Source organism: Sceloporus occidentalis, unplaced genomic scaffold, assembly GCF_023333645.1.
Source record: "Sceloporus occidentalis isolate IW3139 unplaced genomic scaffold, rSceOcc1.0.p SCAF_2, whole genome shotgun sequence".
NCBI classification, from domain to species: Eukaryota; Metazoa; Chordata; class Lepidosauria; order Squamata; family Phrynosomatidae; genus Sceloporus; species Sceloporus occidentalis.
Window position 1 is genome coordinate 14,869,283 of NW_028316982.1, and position 18,660 is coordinate 14,887,942.

Below are 18,660 nucleotides of genomic sequence, written 5' to 3' on the forward strand. Positions count from 1 at the left end.
TGGGGTTTCTATCCCCTAACTTGCATTTCCTTAACTTGCTTTTGTTGTGGATTTTCCGGTCGCTTTGCAGTTGCCTTCACTTGTGTGGTCCCAAGCCATCCACCACTGTGAGCACATCGCTCTGAGGTCAGAATGAAGCACCCAGCATTGTTAGCATGGCTGGGCAGCGGAGATAGCAAGTGTCTCGGGACCATGTGAGTGATGCCATCTTGGCACTGCAGAGAGACCTGAGTTGTCCAGAGCCACTGAACACATCAGTCTGACCTCAGTGACATGCCTGAAGTGTTGTGGGTGGCGGCCAGCTTGAGACTGCACACGTGAAGGCAGTGGCTTTGCTGTGAAGCAGGTTAAGGGCAAATTCAGGGCCAGAATACCCTAGGGACACCCCGGATTATTCTGAAAGATGTAGATGAGCTCTTTCATACACCATGATACAGGATTCTGGACATCTTCGTTATTAAAGCCTTTGAGCATGACATTTCTTTAACCAAATCTGTGCACACAACTAATTTTTACTTTTTAAATTGCTTTATTTATTTTTTAGCATGTTTAAGGTTTTTTATTTACTCTTTTATGTTTTAAATTGTTTAAGTTGATTTTATGGTAAGCCACCAGAGATTTTATGCTGTAGTATAGGATAGAAATATTTTAATTTAATAAATAATAATTAGTTTATTTTTAAATATTTAATTTGTTTTACTTTTTTTAATTACTTCAGATGATTTTATGGTAAACCACTCAGAGATTTTATGATTATAGAGCTGGACATAAATATGCGTGTGTGTACATACTTTCAAGTCACCTGTTGACTTATATCCATGAATTAGATAGGTTTTCTTAGGTAAGGAATATTCAGAGGTGTTTTGCCAGTTTCTTCCTCTGAAATACGTAGATATAATAAATAAATAAATAATAATTAGTTTAGATTTAATGTTTGCATTGTAGTTCGTAGATGATAAAAAGTTGAATTCAAACCTTCTCAGCAAATCAGTTATACATCAAAATGTATAACAGTCACCCCTCCATTTTTGTGGACTTGAAATTCGTGTCCCTCGCCTGTTTGCGGTTGGCAAATGGAGGGGGACAAAATGGGGCATACCTCTGTGCCACATCCCCATGGGCACGCACCACTATTCAAGCCAGTGGGGCTTGAATATTGACAAGTTTCCGTTTTTGCGGGGGGAGGGTATGGAATGGAGGGGTGACTGTTGTTCAGTCAATATACCATGTCATGTAACAGCAAATACATGATAGAATTTAATAAACAATTGAAATGACTGTTCGGTATAAAAGAAATAAAAAGTGGTATCATAGAAGCCAAAACAATATAAAAATATCCAATACTTAATACCCAGTTTTAAAATTAGCTGTCTAGGATAGTTAAGAAAGCTTTTGGACATCTGGCAGACTGTAACCTGGAAATAGTAAATGAGAGCTCTGAGAAGAGATTACTTCTTTGTTTAAATGTTGTCCTCTGGTTACAGTTCGCAATTTAAGGCAAAAGAAATATTTGGAATTCAGACCTCTTGAGAAATGTTTGACTCTGGTGGAGGATATATTTCTAATTTGTGTGATTGTACAAACCTAGTATGTTTCAGTCTTTCTCTCTTCCATTGATGAGTTGACTTTTTCATCAGTGCACTCTAATCTTGGATTTTGGTGCATTACCTTTGTTTGTAGCAGATTATTTCTGCTGAATACTGTAGTGCTTTCTATTATGAGACTTTTCTCTGAAAAAAGGTTTTTCTCCGGCATACTCAAATGTTCTTTTTAGATGCTTCACACAATGGTATCCCATTTTTACAGGTGGTTCAGTATATGTTGTGATGCAGACATTATTGTTTAACATGTTCCTCCATTATTGTTGCGACATTCCTAGACACTGAGCTGAATAAAAGTGGTCCAGATAGCATCTCAGCTGAGCCAAAGTGGCAGTTTAATGCTGGCCCTCGCTCCATGGAGCTCTTCAGACACGTTTTGCAAGGGGAATTGTCTCATTCCTCCCCCTGGCTGATACAGCAAAAGAGGTTGACCTGGCAGTATGCTAATGTTCAATATTCCTGTTTAGTCAAAAACTGTATAATCAACCATACGTTGAGGCAGCTGTCTGAAAACATTGAAAGGGCCATTGTTGCAGCTTTCCAAAGTTAGTTAATGTAAGCCACAGATTCTGGGCCTATAATTACCAGGTACTACAGTGGTACCTCGGGATACGAAATACCCAGGTTACGAAATTTTCAGGATACGAAAAAAACCCATAGGAAATTATTGTTCCGGGTTAAGAAAGTTTTTTCGGGTTACGAAAAAACTTTTGGTGCTTTTCTGCGCGATTTCACACGGAATTGCGGCTTTTCCCCATTAGCGCCTATGGGGATTCGGCTTGCGAAAGCCTTTCGGGTTACGAAATTGACAGCGGAACGAATTAATTTCGTAACCCGAGGCACCACTGTACTGACAAACAGAGCTTTATGTATGCATCTAGTGACTAGTTGAAATACAGCGTGCCCTCGGCTTCTGTGGGGGATCCATTCCGCCCCCCCCCGCGTAAGCCGAATTCCACGCATGCTCAAGCCCCATTGGAATGAATGGGGCTAGTGCATGCGATGGCATGTGAGTGCGCGCGCCACATGTGCGCGCCCTATTCATTCTAATGGGATGCACTGCCCCTTGCGCCCCACGCGCTTCTGCGCGGCTCTACTCAGGTTTGAGCGTGTGCTCAAATCCACGTATAGCGCGCCTGCGCACAGTACATAGGTCTCATTCATACTACATAATAAACTGATTTTTACATTGGATCGTTTCAAATCAGTTGAATGATTTTACACAGAATAGATGTTCAGACTATTGGTTGCCGCCATGGAACATGCCTATTTCGATTTAACCCACTTCACATTCACATTAACAATTTGATCGATTCAAAATGGAATCTCTAAGTGCAACGTCACAGGGATGATTGCTTCACACTGAACCGAATCCAGTCGACAATGTGTTCGCACTTGTGTTGAACCAAATCATTTTAAAAAATGCACTAAATGTCTCAGATTTGAAAAAAATGGTTTAACTGGGTTTTGCACTGCCCCCCACAAACCACGTCAGAGAAATTTGGCACCAGTGTGAACAATGGGCCTTTAAACCGGTTTAAACCGGTTTGAAAACCGGTTTATTATGTAGTGTATGTAGAGGCCTTAGTTTCTGTAATCAAATGTTTTCCTAGTAACCAGTGTATAATTGCATTAACTAAACTAGGGATTGTTTTATTCCTTTTGCAGTTCAACAGTACGTTTTTAGTTACTTGTATAATTATAGGTATGTGGCATCACTAAATAATGGAGAAAGACTTTTTAACTTTAAAAAAAATTGGAAGTACAAATAATTGTTTTGGAACTTTTGAATGATAACAATAATACAATCAGCCCTCCTTATCCACGGATTTTCTATCCATGAATTCAAGCATCCATGGCTCGAAAATATTCCAAACAAAAAAGTATAAATTCCAAATTGCAAACCTTGATTTTCCATTTTCTGTAAGGGACACCATTTTGTTATGCCATGGTATTTAATGGGACTTGAGCATCCACAGATTTTGTTATCCACGTAAGGACCTGGAGCCAAACCCCAGCAGATACCAAGGGCCCACTGTATTTAAAAAGTTGTCATCAAACTAGGCACTTCAAAAATAACTTTCCATAATCTCCTTCTGAAGAAAGGTAATCCCACTTCAGAAGTGAACCGTATTAAATTTTATGGCCAGGATAAAGTGAAATATTTTCCCTTTTGTCTTCTATTATTACCCAGCATTTTCAGAAGCTGTTTTGTATAATTATTCATTGATGGGTTATGGAGGGGCGCAAAAAGGCTACGTGGCTAACTCTCAGCAGTGGGGCACTTATTTTGCATGTAGAAGGCGGTGCATGATATCTCTTGTAATATAAAATCTGTTGAAAGCATGGATGACTGTTCTCAGGGTAGACAATACTGAACTAAATTAACCAAGGAACTGCCTCTGAATAAGGTAGCTTCACATGAAGCCTCAACTGCTGCACCTTGTTTTTAAATGTATCTAATGGGGTTTAGATTTTCAAATGGGCTGCACTGTAGCCACATTGAGTCCCATTTGGTAGAAAGGAAAGTTAATAAATAAATAAATACATACATACATACATACATACATACATACCATTTAGCCTCTGAGGTATATCCAAGCATTTATATTCTATTTTGTATGTGTATAGCTTGCCTATCTTTCATCTTGAGAATCAAGTCAGTGCACAGGCTTCCCTGGAGATCCTCCCATCCAGGAATATCTGTTTAATTTCAGCAAGGCTGTTGTACTCTGTGCTTTGAAGCTAGTGCCATGATGTTTGTTGAGCACTGCCAAGCATATATTTTGCAGCAATGCCTAGAAATGATTAAGTTTGGGTGTGGGGGCTTGATTGGTAGGATGCTGCATTTTGTAGCCATAGCCTCCTCTGTTTGGCTACAAAATTCAGCATCCCACCAATCAATCCCCCACCTCCGAACCTTAATAATTTCTAAGCATTGCTGCAAAAGATATGCTTGGCAGTGCTCAGGAAACATCATGGCACTAGCATATATACTGCTTTTGCACTTGTTTGCTACATGTGGGTGTCCTTTAGCATCTGAGTGGCCACTGTAGGAAAAGAGTACTGAATAGCATCAGGAATGGGTCTGATCTAGGTGGGATCTTGTATAGTGGACCCTTTGTATATGTGGGGGATCTGTCCCTGCCATGTATGGGGGAAAAAGTGGGACCTCAAGTCCCGTTGTTTGCTATGGTTGCATGTGTGCCACAGGCGGACATACCATTTTAATGCCTGGGGCTTCCCACCCACTTGAGCATGTGTCTGTGGGTGGCAAGTCTACCTATGGGGCAGGCTCACCATATTGGCAGATCACTGTTAGTGTTCCTTAGTATTCAGAAGCATTAAATGCTATATGCTAGAAGAGACCCATGTCATGCATGTTCCAAGCAGTGGTCTTTGTCCAAAGTGTCTTAATTGTGACACTTTCTGTCTTGCCTCTTCCATCCCTTGGTTTATGGTTTTTCTGTTGCCCGTCTTTTTAAGAGCATTAGTATTTAAAGCAACAGTGAAAACATTTCTCTTTTCACCCATATATATATATATATATATATATATATATGATGACTATATTTTTATTGATTTAATCAGTATTGAATAAATAAACAACATTCGTTGTTTAAAAATTGATGCCCAGTTTTGATCAATGTGGGTAAGAATGATTGAAATCTAGAGAGACACTGCCTTTTTCTTTCTTTTGCATATCAAAATCCAAAGTAGTTGCCTGCGTTGGCAGGATAAAATGCATTCTCCTGAATGTTATAACTTTCAGTTTTAAGGCTGTATTTTGTTTGAGTTAATGTTGTAAGTTGTCTTGTACGGTGCACTTGAAGAAAGGTGGAAAATTAAATTAATTGTAAATTCTATGCATGATTCCATTTAAGCACAGTAGAGATGTACATATCATTTGTGAAGACTTTGACAGCGAGAGCATGTAGACTGACATCCCTTTTTGTGATATACACATGCATAAGTCACACCATGCACATCCTTTTTGTGATATACACAAATACATCATAACACAACAGATGTATTCTGCTGACATTGGCAGAAGCAGAGTTGCATGTTCAGCAAAATTGCACATTGCAGTTACACATTACATACTGTAGCTGAGCATTGTACATTTCACATCATTACCCAGTCTGACATGCCTCATGCAGTGTTGCTATTCTGCATAGTGGTAGCATAACATTTCACCCCATAACATGTTTATTAATGATTTGATTGACTGAGTAGAGGATACTGTATACTTATTAAATTTTCAAATGACACCAAATGTCAACTTCTCCAGAGACTAGAACATGAACCGGTGGATTCAATTTGTAAGAAAGGAAATGTCACTTAAACATTAGAAAGAACTTCTTGATTGTAAGGGCTGTTCTACAGAATAGACTGCCTTGGAGGGTGGTGGATTTTCCTTCTGGCATCTTTAAATAGAGGTTTAAAGATGCCAGATGCCTCTTGGGAGTACTTTGACAAGGGTTGGACTAGGGTTGGCCTTTATGGTTCCTTCCAACCTTAAAATTTTGTGAATACTTATACTATGCTGAGGGGGTGTTGGATAGCTGCCAAAGGTGGAAGTAAGTGTGTGCTACTTCTTTCCTGCGTCAACATCATTTCCAACACACTTGCATATATTAACTGCAAAACTAAATGGAGCAGTGTAGTCACTTAACTTAGAAAATGTTCACATGTGGATTGTGTTTCCTTTTCTTGCCAACCACTAATCTCTTATTCCTCCCCATTCTATTGTATTCTGGATTCCCCACGTAAGAGAAAAAACCTGGATGCTCAAGCCCCATTCAAATGAATGGGGCTCGTGCCTGCGGCAGTGCGGTGGCGGCGCACAGGACACACGCCACGGAAGTGTTCCCCATGGGTTTGAGCGTATGCTCAAAGCCGCATATAGCACGTCCACATATAACGCAGGTGCACTGTATAGCTTCCACAATAATTTAAGCGTAAGAATTTTAAAACAGAGAATTCCTTCTCTCTAATCCAGAGAGACAAATAAAACAAGCTAAAAGAAATATAAATAAAAGAAACAGCAGAGAGAGTACTGCTAGATTTAACAGTCAATACAGATTTAACAGATCATCAATGATAATCTGAAATAAAACCAAAAGGCTTAAACATTCATGTAGAGACAACTTCTGCATTGAGCCCTGTGATATCGGTATTGTAGAGCTCAAAGGATCAGTTCTTAATGTGTGTTTGTGTGCACGTACATGTACATACATGTGTATGCCACTGTTCCAGTTATGCTTCCGGTAGCATTTGGATAAAGCTGGTATATGTTGATTGTTTGGAAATGGTGCAATGCTGCAGGGATAAAATGTCAGTCGTATGCTTCCTATATTTCCATCTAAAAGCCAAGGGCTCTCTATACAGTGGCTGATAAAGGGCAGTTCCAGTGAAATGATCAAAACCTGTCCTTAGTGTATAAAAGCTAGCTTTGGGGAAATCTCCTTGAATCCGCACTGCCATGTTTTATTTAAGAACCAGTATGGTCAAGTGGTATGGTTGTTGGACTAAGACTCTGGGATACTATGGTTCAAAACACTGCTCAGCCAGTGAAATCCAATAGGTGACTTTTAGTAAATCACACACTCTCAGCCAGAGGGCATTGGCAAACCCCCTCAGAGCATATCTTACCAAGAAAACTCCTTGATAAAGTCTCCACAAGTCAGAAATGACTTGAGGGCACACTGTTTTATTTTTTAGGAGCAACCTGTATTTGTCATTGTGTTCTGCTTTTTACCTCCATATCGTTAGAAGTATATGATTAAACTACTAAATGCTGTACATACAGCTCCGAAGTAGTATACAACCGTATACAACTGTTTTAATGAGTTTTTAAAGAGTATTTCAATGTGTTTTAAAAATGTTTTTATGTTTGTATTGTTTTAATTGGTTATTTGTTTCTCACCTCAGGGGCCCTTGTGGGTTGGAGGCGATACAGAAATATTATAAATAAATAAACTGCCAAGTACCAGTTTATTTTTCGTTACTTAATTTTTGTGCTTTGAATGCAAATATTTTCACCTTCACTGTAATGAATATCTTCTGTACAGTGAGTACTAACAGTGTCAGTTCAATCCAATACCAGATTCCTAATTTACCAAAACTGGGAAAATTAGAAGGGCGGGGGGAGAGGGAAAGTATATTTATTTTATGTATATCCCATCTTTCTACAAAAGTGTAAAAAAGTGATAGTTTGGTTAGGAACAAGGTTGAAACAATGTAATACACAATTAAAACATAATTTTTAAAAATATAAAAACAGATGAAAATATCACCCCATTAAACACACTTTTTGCTATATAAATCATAAGCCAAACACCTACCAGAATAAAATGATCTTTGCTGGTAAAAAGAAAGGAAAGGGGGGGGGCACCCAAACCTCCCATGATAAGGAATTACATAACATGGGAGTAGCTATAGAGAAGGGGTTCTCATATGTCCTCACCAAGCGTGTCTGATGGTGGTGGGACCAAAAGAAAGCCTTCCCCCAAAGGTCTTATAACTCAGGCAGTCTCATAAAGGAGATAACAGATACTTCTGCAAGGCACTCTATGCATCATTCTGACTTATAGTGAGACAGAATTCTAGGACTGTCTTAACTGTTCACTGCATAAGGATGTCAGTTTTTTCATATAGCCTTTAGGGCTGAAGGGCGGGGTATAAATACCATAAATAAATAAATAATATGAGGTCTCTCCCAGGTCTACTTAGTATTGTCAGGGACTAAACCTGAGACCTCTGTACAAAAGTAGGCAACTAACAGTCTGTTACTTCATTCTACTATAAGAGGCTTCTGGTGGGGCCATCATTATGTACGTCAGTCTAAAACACAGTGCCATGCAGCACTGCAGACATCATCTTTTGATACAGACAAAAGTTATATAATACCATGCTCCCTTGGGAAATGTAGATTTCCTACCTGTACACTATATATATCTTCATTCCTATTTCACTTCATCCTAGGTGATGAGTAAAATGAGAGATCTCTTATTGAAACTTCTGTTACTATATGCAATGGAAATAAGAGTGCATTTAAGTTTTTGATTTCTGCAGAAGGGAGAAAATGTTACTGACTACCTGACCACTGGCCAATTCAAAATATGCTCCAATTTTTTTAAAAAAACAGGAGTTGGTACACAAGCGAGATAATAGCATTTGTATACCCATAGATTTGCTGTCTAAGAGGTGTTTCATTCTTGTGTGTTGAGCAACACAACTGTGTAGGTTGAATGCTCTTTGTCTATGTCAACTGCAGTTAAGAAACTTGTTTTTCTATATGCAGGCCTTTGGAGTTTGCAGATAAATTGTATTGCAGTTCTTTGCATGAGAAAAGTGTGAAAATTGTAATTGAAAACTGGATCAATCTATCTTGTAGTCTCATGCATAGCTGGAATGTAGACTTGTGTGTAGAAGCAATTTTATAACTTGCTTACTAGATTTATCAGGAGGTAATACAAAGGAATGGCTGCACATATTTTAGTGAAGACTGAAATTATGTAGAGGGGCTTTTAGTTCAGTCATTGAGAGCTGACTAAATCTTATAAGTTGATACTTACAACAGAACCTTACTGTCTGCTGTTATAAAGCTTCCTACCAGTATGGGTGCTGTTTAGAGCAAAGAAGCAGTGGGTGCAGGAAAGGGCATGTGTTTGGTGTTTGTTCTGCTGTGTCTTAGCTTTAAAATTCCCATTTCTTAACTGTTTTTTAAAAGCTGTGTTTAGGGTAGGGAATGAGAAAATGTATCATCCTGCAGATGTTATTAGATATCATGGGTCTTATCCAGTGTAGTCAGTTGTGAGGGATGATAGGAGTTTTAGTACTTTAGACTATAAACTTATTTTTGTAGTATCTTTTGTTATCCAGTTAATACATGTATACCATGGGTATTGTAATGAGAAGCAAAATGATGTAGTGATGTTGGATAGGGCTAGGATGACCAGGTTTAACTCTCCATATCTACTACCACAATCCTTTGTGATATTGAGTTAATCTCAATGGTCACAGTTAACGAGTAACAAGAAGCCAAGAATTCTGGTTTCTTAAACACAAAGTGAATGAAACTTTTTGTACATGAAGCCTTTACTCCTATTTCATATTTTGTGATTCCAAATCTGGGATTTTGTTCTAATATGCCTCAAGAACCAGGGTTAGTAAGTAAAGCAGAAACCATTGGTTTAGGCCCTGGTTTATTTGGGAACCAAACAGCAACAGCAGCAGCAGCAAAAAGAAAACACCCCACAATCCCAGCATCAGATCTCATACTAAATTGGCCCTGCTTGGTTTGTAAACAACTTTAATGGGAGGAAAGGATTGTAGGGAGTGAGTCCTTAAAGTATCCTGGTCTGCCACCATTTATGTAACATGCTCACACTTAAAATTGTGCCCTGAAATGAACTGCAAGCTTAGTGCAGATGAAACAAGAATGAAGAGAGAGATGTATGGATGTGTACATTTAAAAGCAGTGCCCCCAGCCTTGCAAATCAGCCTCCCGTGCATAACCTGGTACAGATAGTAGAAAAAATGCTGCATGTGCTTAAAGTTGGAGCGTATGCTTGAATGCCTTGGTGCTGTTTCTTCACTTACTGTGTTTCTGAAAATGCAGTCTGGAATTCTGCAGACGATTCAATATCTTGATGATCAAAGACTCTTAATTGTGGATTGTGGGGAAAATATGAAAGCGGGGCTTGATGAAATCTTGGGGTAAGGTGAAGCTTCAGTTCCATTTCCTTGGGCAGTTTACTTTATTGTTAAAGTACTTCTTAGTGCAGAGGTGGAGAATTTCAGGTCCTAGGACTGAATCTGGAGCCTCTGGAGTATCCTAGAATGCTCTGGCAGCTCCTTTCCCTGCTTTCAACACAATTTAGTAGTTTTTGAGGTTTTCTATATTTTTCTTCCATTCATATGAGGTTGAAATGCCTTTCCTAAGGCAAGAGATGTAAGCCTTTCAGAAATGTTGAAGCCATGGGGGCAGAATGGAGGTTTTCCCCAGTTTTTCTTGTTTTCCAACTCAGTTCTTGTTTTAAAAAAGGCCCTTTGTGTTCCTAAAATGGTCCAGTGCAGAGGCATGAAAACTTAGCAAAATACTCCCCATGTCTCTTAAAGGATACTGGGGAATGTTCTTTTAAAAAAATGTTGTAGGATGCAAAAGGTGTGTGCGCAGCCCTCTAAGGTCTCATGGGTGGTTTTAATGCAGCATAATTTTGGATTAGTGCAATAACTTTTTGTGTAAAATTTGTGTAATAACTATTAAATTTGGACTGTTCGACAGTGGAACACACTCCCTCGGAGTGTAGTGGAGTCTCCTTCCTTGGAGGTCTCTAAGCAGAGGCTAGATGGCCATCTTCTGAGGATGCTTTGATTTGGATTTCCCGCATGGCAGGGAGTTGGACTGGATGGCCCATGCGGTCTCTTCTAACTCTATGATTCTATGATTCTGTGACTGTATACATAGGTAGTTCAGCTTTGGCAAGATGATCAGAAATCATCCTCTGTATTGAGAGTGAGATGGGTGCTGACAAAATGATGTGTTAGCATCATAGATTGGAGAGTTTCTTGATCTGGCTGACTCAATTTTTGATTTATCTTCAAAAGTTATGGTGCTCTAGTTAATATGTGTGAGGTGCAATCTATTTTTCTTTTAGTTTAATTCCAAAACTTTTCTAATTTTGGGATGTGCATGATACAGTTGCCCCTTGGTATTGGTGGTCTTGCCATCTGCTGATCAGAACATCTGTTTGTTTTGTTTTATTTGTTTTGTTTTGCAGATGGACCCATCCTGTTCTCCCCAATGGTGGCATGTGGCTGCAAAACACAGTTGTGTGCATGTTGTGCTGAAATGTATAATAAAATTTGAGGCCTTACGATATTTGGCATTTGTGGAGATGCCGAATCATATCTCCCACGTATATGAAGGACCAGCTGTATGCTCTATTTTAAATAATATACATGGGGTTTGATAGAAACTTCTAGTATACCAGCTGTGAATTTGTTGCTGAATTCAGTGCTCAGGAGTCTTCTGTGCCTGTTTATTGATGTACCCATGGCTATAAACTTGGCATCAGTAGAACTCAGAAATCTCATTTGGTGCTTACATTATTTGTTGTTTCAAACACAGTTGTTGAGGTCTTGAAAAGAACACAGGAAGTGCTAGTGACACCAGGTCATTGGTGTAGCTCAGTATTGTTAGCAGCTCTCCAATGCTCTTGAATGTGTTTCCTAGCCCTTTCTGGTGATGCCGGAGATTGGACCTGAGTCCTTCTTTGTATAAAGTATGTGTTTTACCACTGAGTTATGTCCTTTCTCTATGGGGATGAAAAGAAAATGAAAATATGATATTGAGTTAGATCAGCAAAGGACTCAGAACATATAACCCAAGATATACTGTGCTTGTCTTGCTCCCCTATCATATGGCATGTCCTTATTTTTGAACTGTTTTTAAGGCAACAAAGATTGTTCTGCTTTGGTAAGTAAACTGTTGTGACAGTGACTATCTTTGGATATGCACATTTAGGAAGGGAACTTGTGAACAGGAGAATGCTGTTCCTGTTTCTTGTTGCTCTGCAGTGTCCTTAAAAATATGATAATTAAAGTATTGCATGCTGTACTGGTGTAGTGGCCTAGTTTATGTCAGTGTGTTATCTCTCCATTAACCATGGTTTATAGCAGTGATGGTGAACCTTTTACAGACTGAGTGCCCAAACTGCAACCCAGACCCCACTTATTTATTGCAAAGTGCCACGTCCCTCTGGCTTTCTAGTAAGAAACTCTGGCAAGCTCTGTGCTAGGGAGACAGCATGTGTGCCCACAGAGAGGGCTCTGAGTGCCACCTCTGGCACGCATGCCATAGGTTCGCCATCACTGGTTTACAAAGTTAGTGTAACTGCAAAGCAGGCAGATTTTTTTTTAATGATTTGATTTCCTTTAAAAACAGTTTTTTAAAACTTTAGATTTTATTTAATTTAAATTGGATCTTTTACTTAAACAAACAAACCTCATAAATGGAATTCTAAATCACATGTTAGAACTAAAGAAGAATCAGTGGGAGCTTTCTAAGTCAGCACATAAGATCCATCAATACACTGGTTTAACCTATTTGGGACCAACATGCGTTGAGGCTTAAATTCATCTCTTGACTTTATATTTAAAAATACCATTTAAAATTAAATACCATCACAAACATGGCAGCTAAATCTATGCTTAGGCTCATAAAAATGAAGTGATGGCTCTCTCGGCTGACACATACTATTGATTTACATAGACATTCATTTAAGTTTTTGATCTCATGGGTATGTCACTGAACAGTAATTGCTTATTCCTGCTTCTGGCTCTCAGCTTTCAGTTTCTTTTTCTGAGCAGACTAAAGTTACTTGGTTTACATAAACACAAGCAGAGTGAAATAGTGCTTGATTGTGAGGATCTTGGCCAGGATTGGCAGCAGTTCGAAAGCTTTGGGTCGTCGTCGTCTTCTTCTTCTTCTTCTTCTTCTTCTTCTTCTTCTTCTTCTTCTTCTTCTTTTTCAAAAAATAATTGCAGTAACATTTTGTACTGTATAGCAATATTGATAAAAATATTGTGCTTTCTAAAAGATAAATTCTTTAAAATAAAATTCATTTGATTGTAAAAAGGACTTGGGGAGGTTTACACAGAAACAAGTCCCATTGTGTTCAGTAAATCTTTTCCCCACATAAATTGGTATACTCTTGCATCTTTAATTATGAACATTAAAAACATGTACAGTGCTACCTCGGGTTACGAAATTAATTCGTTCCGCGGCGCCGTTCGTAACCCGATACATTTCGCAACCCGAAAAGGCTTTCCGTTAGCGCTGGAAAGCCGCTAGCCGCGCTTCGCATTTGAATTTCGCGCCAAAACGCGCCGAAATGAATTTCGTAACCCGAAAAATCTTTCGTTACCCGGAACAGTTTTTTCCAATCTAACTTTTTCGTACCCCGGAAATTTCGTAACGCGATCAATTCGTATCCCGGGGTACCACTGTAACTCTAATTTCAAAGGTAAAAGTGTCATGCAGTGGGCTGAATACTTGGATTTGGGTTTTTATTGCTCTGTGACACATAAGCCAGTAAAAGAGATATAACCCTTAAAAATCAACATAGAATAAGTATGTAAATAGGCATTGAATACATTGTTAAACGAAATTAGCAAGGTAGTAGCTCCAGTATTTATTGTGGTAGCAAAGGGTTGAATTTAAAGTCTTAGATTATGAGTGTGATAAATTATGCAAAACACTGATGATGGATGCAATATATTTTTGACAACTTTAAAAAAATTCTTCACATAGAAAGAGACATCTGTGCTTAGATGTGTAGCATATTTTAATTTTGTCATGACAGAAAATAGATAAATCTAACACAGACAGGCATTAATCTTGCTTTTAAAAGTAGGGCATGGCTATAGAGGGTCTTCAGCCTGTTTTAGTCATTTGAAAGGGTTATTTAGAAGAGTGGGAAAAGTTTTAAATAGTAAATAGATAAATAAATAAATAAATAGATAGATAGATAAATTTGATTTGTTTTTTGGAACTTATGTTTTCTTCTTAAAATTAATAACGATCAGAACTATCAAATATTGGAGACTTATTAGAGTGCTGATAGATCTTAAATACTCAGTAGAGTAATTAATTTGAGCTGAAGAGCAGGGTCAGAATGCATTCAGTAATAAAATGTTTTGCAACAATAGAGTACATGAATTCATTCATTTTAAATGGATGCATTACGAATTCCCTCATGTTACGTTTCTCTGTAGATTTGGGAAGTAAAAAATATCAAGAGCTTGGGAAACTATTTCTTAATATTAAAATGTTAAGAGACTATTAAAAATGAATTTGATACTTTAATCAATACCATGTCCCCTTAAAATTAAAAATAAAATAAAACAAAACAAAAATCCAAACCTAGCTTTAAAAGACCCAGAATAACTCAATCCACAGAAAATAACAAATAGTATTAACACTAAACATAGTTAATCAAAAATTACAAATCCATTGTATTTGATTAAAAAACAAACAAACAGTGTTGGGGGATTCCAATGAATTTTGGTAACACTATAAATGTAACCAATTACAGTACAGGCTGTGTATCCCTTGTCTGGAATTCAGAAATCCGAAATACTCCAAAATTCATAATTGTCCCCATGAGTGGCTGAGAAAGTGACACCTTTGCTTTTTGATGGTTCAGTGTACACAACCTTTTTATTAATGCAAATATTTTAATTATGTATATAGTTATGTTCAGGCTGTGTGTATAAGGTGTGTATGAAACATAAATTAATTTCATGTTTAGGTTTGAGTTCCATATCCAACATACTTCATTATGCAAATATTCCAAAATCCAAAATAAATGAATGAATGAATGAATGAATGAATGAAATCCCAAACACTTCTGGTGCCAAGCATTTTGGAAAAGGGAGACTCAACCTTCATTGGTATTCCTCTCACCCCAAATGAGTTTCAAGGATGGGCATTCAAAGCAAAACGAAAGATCCACTAGGAAATGCCCCCAAAGAAACCCAGCTGGCCCATGTGAGCTGACAGGTCTTTAAAACTTGCCTGCCACTGCTTTCCCTCATCTCCAAACTTGAAAGATTGCTGAAATCATTAATTCTCTCAGTTGTACATTAAGGTGTGTCTGGGGAGATTTCAGTGGAATATTTTTTTTCCTTACAAAAGAGTAGTTAAATCATTGATATTTTTGATGTATATTTAATTCTTCCTTTCTTGCTGTGCTAGAGTATCAGACAGTGAGGGAAAATAGGTTTCATAGTTTGGTGAGCAGTGTGTCATGGTACAAGAGCTGTATCAGTTATAAACACACTAGAATTCTTTCTTTTGAAGGAGCCACAGAATAGCAGTGGAATAATCTACATTTGTTGTTGTTGTGTGGCGGTCAGGTTATTTCCGACCTATGACGACCCAAAGACAAGCCTGAGAGCTACTTTCTTTTCAGTACTTGCTGGATACTAAGTTATACCAAGTCCTTCTTGGGGTGTGGTTATATATGCTGGGCTGTCCATGCTGACACCCAACTACTGTTTATTAACAACCACTGTTAAGATAATAATCAGTATTTGTATTTTCTGCATTTCAGTTTATCCGTATCCCCCCTACAGCACTTAAGTATATGTATAAATATTCACTGACTGTTGCAACACTCACCAATGTGACCATATGCTAAATGAAACTTGTTATACTTTACGATGCCACAATTTTTTGTTTTGTTTTTGGTTCTCTATTGGCTCTAGATTTTATCTTAGGTCTGTTGCTATATTGTTGTAGTAGTTGTATACTTTCAAGTAATTTCTGATTTATGACAATCTTCAGACAAACCTATAATGGGGTTTTCTTGACAGGTTTCTTCAAAGGGAGTTTGCCATTGCCATCCTCTGAGGTTGATGGAGTGTGATCTGTCAGTGAGTTTACATGGCCAAGCTTGGATTCGAACCCTAGTTTCCAGAGTCATAGTCCAACACTGAAACTACTACACCACACTGTTAGGTCCAGAGAAAGGTTTAAATGCCTGAGCAGTGATGCATGTGGGTCATCAGGGTGGAAATACCAGTATTTCCTTAGGAATGGGCAGCTCTTTGGGCTCTTCAGAGTCACCCACCAGACTCCCAGTGCTGCCTCTTCAGCTAAGGTTCTGCTGAAGTTCTGCTCAGGTGCAATCCTGGGAAGGGAGACCTGGCTCTTTATATGCAACAGTGGTGCTATTGTGACTAATTTTCCCAAGGTGTATCATCTAGAGCAGAGTTTCTCAAACAGAATTTTCTGGAACTCTTTGGTTCTGCCTGAGGTCACTAGAGATTTTGTGAGAGATTGTGATTGAAAAAAATAAACCTTTTTGGTTAAAAAAAAGAGCTGTAGATATAATAACATTTGAGTAGGGGTTCCCAGAGACCTGAAAATCATATTAGGGATACCTCCAGGATAAAAGATTTAAGAAAGGCTAATCTAAAGCTACTTGTGCATGTGTACCATGAGAAAATATCAAGACTGTCCGTGCCCCTCTACGTGCCACCATAAGGTGGATGGGCAATGCATTTTCTCGCATTAATCCTGACAATTCAGCTTGCATTTTTGTTTTCCCTTTTGGTGTCCTTCAAATAATCCTAAATAGCTGTTCAGAGGATTAAAACGGAGATTTCTAATATAGTGCCATTATGATTCATACTTTTATTTTTTCCACCCTAAGGTGGTTGTAAGCATACAAGTAAAATTATGTGTTCAGCAACCCACGTATTTGAAAAAAAAATTGTTAAACCACATCATTTGGGTAGATTTCTGTTTGTGGTACTCTGTGTGTCTGTGTGTGTTAGTGAGAAGGGAGAAAGAAAGAGAGAAGGCATCTCCTTTCTTCTTCGTGGTCTCTGCGAATCACACAAATGGGTTATTATTCTGTGCCTGCACATTTAGCTTCAGAACCTTCTTGGAGATATTAAAGGCGTTTTGGCGGTAGCCCTGCCCACTCTCCAACGGCCTTTAGCCGGTTTCCCTCCTAAACCCTCAGTTCCTTTTGTCTGCTGCACTAGTAGCAGCTTCTAGGAACTCTCCAGAGATTCCTTTTCCTGTCAGACTTTTAAAACTTAATTTGACAGGATCAATCTGCGTTTTGGTGGTAATTTTTTTAACAAATGCTATTATTTTCTAGATAATCATATACTTAAATGTGAATTTAAATTCTGAGGTAAAGTTGTTTAATAACAACTTGCCCTGCGATTTCTTAGAGAATCGCTTACTTTATTGTGAATTTAAATTCTGAAATAATGCTGTTTTAGAACAGCCTGTACTGTGATTTCTTAAAGAATTCCTACTTAAATACAAATTTAAATTCTGAGGTAAAGTTGCTTTTACAACAACTTGCCCTGTGATTTCTTAGAGAATCGATTACTTAAATGTGAATTTAAACTCTGAACTAAAGCTGTTTTAACAGCCTGTACTACAGTTTCTTAGATGTGAATTTAAACTCTGAAATTATGCTGTTTTAACAACAGCCTGTAGTGCAGTTTCTTAGAGAATCACATACTTAAATGTGAATTTAAATTCTGAGGGCCCTTTCCCTTCTGAGGGAACTGCTGTGCTTGGCAGAACTTTTCCCGCCTTTTCTCTTGAGGAAAAGTTTTCAAACAATGCCTGCCTTACTGGTGCACTTGGCAAAGCCCCATTATTCCTGAGCAAAGTTTTTAAAATAGCGCCTGCCTCACTGGCACAATTTCCACCTCTTATCTCTGAGAGGAACTTGTAGAATGGCCACCGGCCTTCCTTTCTCACCACGGCTCTTTTGCTGCAGACAAACTGTCTCAAGGCCATTTACATGGCTTTGTTTCATTCTCTTGAAGAGAAGTTGTTACTGGCTGCCTTGACTTCAGTCCTTGCTGGTCTCTGACTCTTCGGTGTCAAACCATTTGACTGGCAGCTCAACGTGGATCCTCATCGGTCCCTGACTCTCTGGAGTCATACCAACTGGATGGCAGCCCAACATGGATCCTCATCGGTCCCTGACTCTCCGGAGTCATACCAACTGGATGGCAGTCCAGCGTGGATCCTCATCGGTCCCTGACTCTCTGGTGTCATACCGACTGGATGGCTGCCCAACATGGATCCTCATCGGTCCCTGACTCTCTGGTGTCATACCGACTGGATGGCTGCCCAACATGGATCCTCATCGGTCCCTGACTCTCTGGAGTCATACCAACTGGATGGCAGCCCAACTTGGATCCTCATCGGTTCCTGACTCTCCAGAGTCATACCACCTGGATGGCAGTCCAACGTGGATCCTCATCGGTCTCTGACTCTCCGGAGTCATACCAACTGGATAGCAGCCCAACATGGATCCTCATCGTTCCCTGACTCTCCGGGGTCATACCAACTGGAGGGCAGCCCAACGTGGATCCTCATCGGTCCCTGACTCTCCGGGGTCATACCAACTGGATGGCAGCCCAACATGGATCCTCATCGGTCCCTGACTCTCGGGAGTCATACCGACTGGATGGCAGCCCAACGTGGATCCTCATCGGTCCCTGA

The 18,660-nt window shown here is 38.9% G+C and overlaps 1 protein-coding gene across 7 annotated transcripts in view; it reads left to right on the plus strand.

Moving 5' to 3' along the window:
* Nucleotides 1-18,660, plus strand: part of LOC149317998 (F-box-like/WD repeat-containing protein TBL1XR1) — a 236,259-nt gene that overhangs the window by 54,949 nt on the left and 162,650 nt on the right. Inside the window, exon 1 of one of the 7 annotated variants that reach the window (XM_089508815.1) lies at nucleotides 17,235-17,254. The exons of the other annotated variants lie outside the window; for them this stretch is intronic. The gene's annotated coding sequence lies outside the window, so the exon portion shown is untranslated. Of the gene's footprint in view, nucleotides 1-17,234; nucleotides 17,255-18,660 lie in introns of those variants that run through there. 7 annotated transcript variants of the gene reach the window in all.